The sequence below is a fragment of the Triticum aestivum genome, chromosome 4A (assembly GCF_018294505.1).
Source record: "Triticum aestivum cultivar Chinese Spring chromosome 4A, IWGSC CS RefSeq v2.1, whole genome shotgun sequence".
Classification (NCBI taxonomy): domain Eukaryota; kingdom Viridiplantae; phylum Streptophyta; class Magnoliopsida; order Poales; family Poaceae; genus Triticum; species Triticum aestivum.
This window is the reverse complement of record NC_057803.1, coordinates 414,048,274-414,054,273: the sequence shown is the minus strand read 5'-3', so window position 1 is coordinate 414,054,273 and position 6,000 is coordinate 414,048,274.

Sequence of the window (6,000 nt, the reverse complement as noted above, 5' to 3'; positions counted from 1 at the left end):
AAAGTGTAAAGCTCCTTCATAGTCTTGGGCAACCGCACGTTCATCTTGGAATGAATCCTGCGATGGATATTTGGGATGTTCCTGTGGACTCTACTAAATCTCTACAAGTACTTCTAGAGAGTCTCGCCTTCTTTTTTCTGGAGAAGGAGCAAATCGCTGGTCCACCCTGGTTCTTGATGGCCGCCAGTGAAGGCGCCAACGAACTCATGTCACAGGTCAGGCCATGACGAAATGGAGTTTGCCAACAGGTGCATCAGCCAAGACCTCACATTGGACTTGAGTGCCAAAGGGAAGTATTTGGCAAACACCTTTTCATCTCTTCCCCCGATAGCATGAATAGTGATGGTGTAGATGCTAAGAAACTCTGCCGGGTTTAGGCTTCCATCATACTTCTAGGGTATCTCTGGCTTGAACATGCGGACGGACGGCCAACAAACTTGCCGCAGCTGACGAGTAAAGGCAGTGCATCCAATCTCGAAAGGTAGGCACCCGCCAAACTCAAGCGCGGGTTCGTCAACGTCGGGTCCATCACACCCATTGGCCTGGCGGTGGTTGTCGCGGCACTGCTCGATGATGACGTGCACGTCTCCCCTACCCCGTCCTCTGAGGATCGCCGTTGGCCTCGATGTACTCGAGGGTCATAGGAGGCCATCGAGACGTCGTCAGGCTCTTGGTTCTGCCACGCTCATGCTAGTTGTCGTGGTGGGGACTACACCGTGGGGTGACCACTTTCGTACGACCAGCAGCACGAATCGTCATCATCGCTTGGGGAGGCCGTGGCGGGACAGCTCGCTGTGAGCCCCCGGCCTCGGCGTCGAGAAGACTCTGGATGGTGGCATACCACTCATCCATCTGCTCAGCCGCTGGCAAAAACCTCAGTAGCAGCTGGGCCCATGCCATGGCCTCCGTAGCAGTGCTTGGCATGGGTGACGATGATGTGGACCGCACCGTCGCTCGGCTCCTGATAGTGCCAACGGTGACAACACCATGTCCTTGTTGTTGCGAAGCGGCCATCTGGATGACATGGTGACATGGTGAGGGCGCTTGAGGGCCAGCAGCTCCGGTAGGCGCAGCAACCTGGTCGACTCGCACCAGGGGAGGCGCACGCAGCACGGTCGCTCCCGTGACGGGGGCGGCCAGAGGGTGGTGATCCACCCCGGACCGAGCGCCACCCCTGAGGTTGTGCTCATCGGCGAGGGGAAGGGGCGCAGATGGAACAACCCCTTCACCCATACCTCGCTGAGCATGGCCACCGGGATGCTGCTGATGTTGCTCTCCTCCGGCACCTCTAGCTCTCGCTCCGGCCACTACTAGGAAAAGGCCTACTAATGGCGCACCAGTTTTGCCTACTAATGGCGCATCACTGGTGCGCCATTAGTATCACGCCACTAGTATTTTTTACTAATGGCGCACCACCCAGTGCGCCATTAGTATATAACACCATGCGCCATTAGTATGCCTCCCAGGGCCATATTTAACCATGTGCTTTGGCACACTAATGGCGCAATGCGGTTGGATGCGCCATTAGTATACTTGGCATACTAATGGCGCACTCTTTAGTGATGCGCCATTAATATGAATATTAGGTTTTTTTTACTTTTCTGATTTTTGCACAGGTTACAAAATATATTATTTGACAGAATATAGACAGTAGCACACAGCAACAGCAGATTCATCGAATACAATAGAAGATTAGTCTCCAAATACAATTCATCATATTAGTCTCCGAATTCAAAAGACCGAACAAAGATAAAACATTACATGTCTCGAGACCGCGAGTATCGAGTTTGTCGGAAGTAATACTAATCCTAACAAGTCCTACTAATCATCATCATACAACTTCTACTCGTTATTCATAACAAGTCATACGATCATCATCTTGATAGTCATCGAACCAACCCTACTTAATTGTTCGTAGCACATGATCATCAGTATTAGGCGGGACCTAAATACCCTATTTAAGCTAAAATAGCATAAAACAATATAGACCCTGACTCTCCATTATGGAGAATGGAGAACATCGTGTCTCCAATTCTTGCACTTCGCTTCCTTTTGCTTCCAAGAAGCTCCTTACGACTGTCGATACATTGTTTCCATCCTTTGATTTTCATGTCTCCACTTCTTTTAAAAATCTCGTATGGACAGTTGAGATTTGTAGCACGACCTGGCTGTATGTTCAAAACATTAACACTACCTTTCTGATACATCATATGAGGCACACAATTCTCTGGGATTATCTATTGACAAACATAGTAATAACTTCATAGTTAGCAATGATGTACTAGTTTTAGAAGTATGCAAAAGATGCACGGATGTCGTAATAGTAAAAATCTTACCAGGGTATCTCCATGGTAGTTACCGTAGTTGAACACATGCACTAGTGGCACGTATTTGCCATAATGTTGAGGAGTTTGATTGTGGATAATGTAATTCTCAATGTCAGTACAAAATCCGACCAGATGATTTTTCTCCTTGTAAGTTGTTAATTCAGAGCCATCGGTGTAGTGGGTTTTGTCTACCATCTCCCGCACATTCTTTGAACAATAAAAATAAGCTGTCAATGGAAATAAGCTGTCAACTGTTTTGAAATAAACAATATAAATTAGCTAATAATTATGTTTGAGAAACTCACATAGCGGTAGAACTGGAGGCGTATCAACAAGGACCCAAATGTCCATATTGTCTTGGTTGATGTCAGGATTACCAAGATCCAGGGTGATAAGCATACCCTCATCAAAACCATACATCTTGCAAAATGCTTACCAATTTTTGCAACCAAAATGGGTTACGCTCTCAGAATTATATAGATTTACTTCAAAGTCCACATCGTGATGGGTCCTTAGGTGAATTTTCTTTGTTTCAGAAATTTCATGGTCTTCAAAATCCATCCTCTCCAAGACATAGCATCTTGCATGGCATGGGATAAGCTATACTCGAATTGTAAAAGATGAAAATTACACGTTGGAATAGTTGAAGTCATGCTTAATTATGAAAATAACACTTGTCGTCGTTGTGTACCGTTTCAACTTCGAAGGTCTCCTCGAGCTTAATGCTGAAGCGCCGATCATCATCTAGGTGAGGCATGTCGCACAGACCTCGATCGTCGTGGCACCAGTCGCACTCCGCCGGGAGACTTTTGTCGTCCGATGATGATGACGACATATCCTACGTTCATAATTCAAAACTACATCATTTAGGGTTTGTCGACACCGAGGTATCCTAAAACCTAAGCTTTTATCATTTAGGGTTTGTCGACACTGAGGCACCCTAAAAGCCTAAGCTTTCATCATTTAGGTTCTTATCGACACCGAGGCACCCTAAAAGCCAAGGTTTTATCATTTAGGGTTTGTCGACGTTGAGGCACCCTAAAAGCCTAAGCTTTCATCATTTAGGTTTTGTCGACGCTGAGGCACCCTAAAAGCCTAAGTGTACATCATTTAGGTTCTCATCAACACCGAGGCACCCTATAGAAGCCAAGTTAAGTTTTCATCATTTAGGGTTTATCGATGCTGAGGCACCCTAGGATGGGCCTAATCACTTGGCACTAATCACTTGGCTCTATTGCCACCTATGGTTTAATGCGCAAGAATGGCGGGGCAGTTGATCCAACTTAGCTAAGTACTAAGATACCCTGGCCCATGCATTAGTCGCAAGTACCCCATATGTCCTATTTTTAGCAAATTCTTGCTAAAATTCACGGAAAATTTCAGCATGACCTTTGCTGAAAATAGGACATATGGAGTACCCGAATTTGCCGGAACTGAAGTTAATCGACATTCCGACAAACTCAAGGGCCTCTCGGGGTACCTGCAAATTCATCACGACACAATGGTCGGAGACAAAACCCAGCAACTTTACAAGTCTTTCACAGATTTGTTTGCAAGTTCTGATATGTAATAAAGATGAGCCTCAAAGATGAGCCTACAATGCTGATTTGTTTGCCTCAAGACAAGATGAACCTCCAATACAACAAGTAATAAAATTTTTGCAAGTTCTGATATGTTTGCAAGATGAACCTCCAATGCAACAGTCTTATACATTAGGACACTATAATGATCTACAACCTTATGTAAAGTGCCAACTCCACAGATTTCTTTTTCACAGCTTTTATATTATTTCTAGAAGCAACACAACAGGGTTAAACACCAGAATCTTGAGTCTAATTAAACCCAAAAATAAACATTTCTCTTTCCCCTCCCCCCTCCTATCCCTCTATCTCTCTTTCCCAGCTCCAACCCGAAACACAAATTAAGTTAGCCATGGTTTAAACACCAGCTCATTCATTCTCACCTCTGGTCCAGGTGCTCTTCTCCTCCTCGTGCCTCTATCCTCTCCCTCAGCCCAGGAACACCTGCACATTCACAGCAAAAAGCAATAGCTTGTTCAGACACTTCTTTTTTACTGTGTTATTCCAGCTGGGAAAAAACATTGCTTCAAAAGCAAATAAGAGCAGGAGTGCAAGCATCTAATGCTTGCTGCTCTTCTTCTTGCCACTTGAAGCACTGCAACTTGCCTCCTGATCATCCTAATGCACCATCACAAAATTAAGTTCGAGTTACCTGAGAGGAGAGGAGGAAGAGAGGAGAAGAGAGGCAAAGGAGGAAGAGAGGAGAAGGGAGGCAGAGGGAGGAGGAAGAGAGGAGAAGAGAGGAGGAAGAGAGGAGAAGAGAGGTAGAGGGAGGAGGGTTACCTGACCACGATGAGGAGGCGCGGGGGCGGCGATGGAGACAGAGGCGCGGGGCGGCGGCGGCATGGGGGCGGCGATGGAGACGGAGGCGCGGGGGCAGCGGCGGCGTGGGGGCAGCGACGGAGACGGAGGTGCGGGGGCGGCGGCGGCGTGGGGGCGGCGACGGAGACAGAGGTGTGGGGGCGGCGGCGGCGTGGGTCGGGGCAGCGGGGGGAATTAGCTACGGGGTGAGGGAGAGGGACTAAGGGGATCTGGCGAGAGGGAGGGAATTAGCTAGGGGGGAATCTTACTAATGGCGCACCTGCGGTCGGTGCGCCATTAGTAATCTTTTTTTTACAAAGCAATGGCGCACGAGGCAGAGGCGCGCCATTAGTAATCTTTTTTTTATATATAGCAATGGCGCATCAGCCAGAGGTGCGCCATAAGTAATTTTTTTGTTGCATGTAATAACTTTTTAGAAAATGAATATGAATATGAAACAGTAATATTTTTTTATAAAAACAGTAATAATTGTTGTTTAACGACAATTGTAGTCTACACTTTTTTTTTATTATTTTTAAAATGAAGAGGGGAGAGGAGGCGCGGGTGGGATCGAGATCGAGATGGAGGGGGAATCGAGATCGAGATGGAGGGGGATCGAGATCGAGTGTCCTCATGAATATTCAATATTTTATCATATTGAATATGAAAAAATATCATCAAATTTGAAAAAATATTCATGAATTCAAAAAGTGCCCATGAAATTTTAAAATATTCATGATATCAAAAAGTTCCCATGAAATACAACCGAGAAATGAAGACTACGATTTAAATACAGTCGATCATAGCTAGCTATCTGTTCATAATCTTCTTGCCCTTCTTTTTTGCAAATGGAGTTCTTCTATGGAATGGACGTCCTTTAGGTAGGGTGGTCCTGCTTCTTCTTGTGGTGTATGCTGCTACTTCATCGTCGTCGTCATGTTCGATCTTCGGGTCGCCGTACTTGTCGAAGTCTTGCCCATTGGCTACTCCATCCATTCCGATGATCTTCCTTTTGCCGCTCCTCACGACAACACGACTGGGCTTTGACGGGTCGGTAATGAAGAAGCATTGGTCCACATGGGAAGCCAGTACCCATGGCTCATTTTTCACGGTGACGTTTGTGCCCACGGTCTTGGATTTGGCTTCGGGTATAACCATGGTGGTGAAATACCGGTCTTCTTTTAGGACGCTCTTGGCCCGTCTGACACGGAACATCGGGACCTTCTCTCCAGCGTAGCTCAGCTCCCAGATCTCCTCGATCCTTCCATAGTATTTGTCCTTGTCGTTACCGG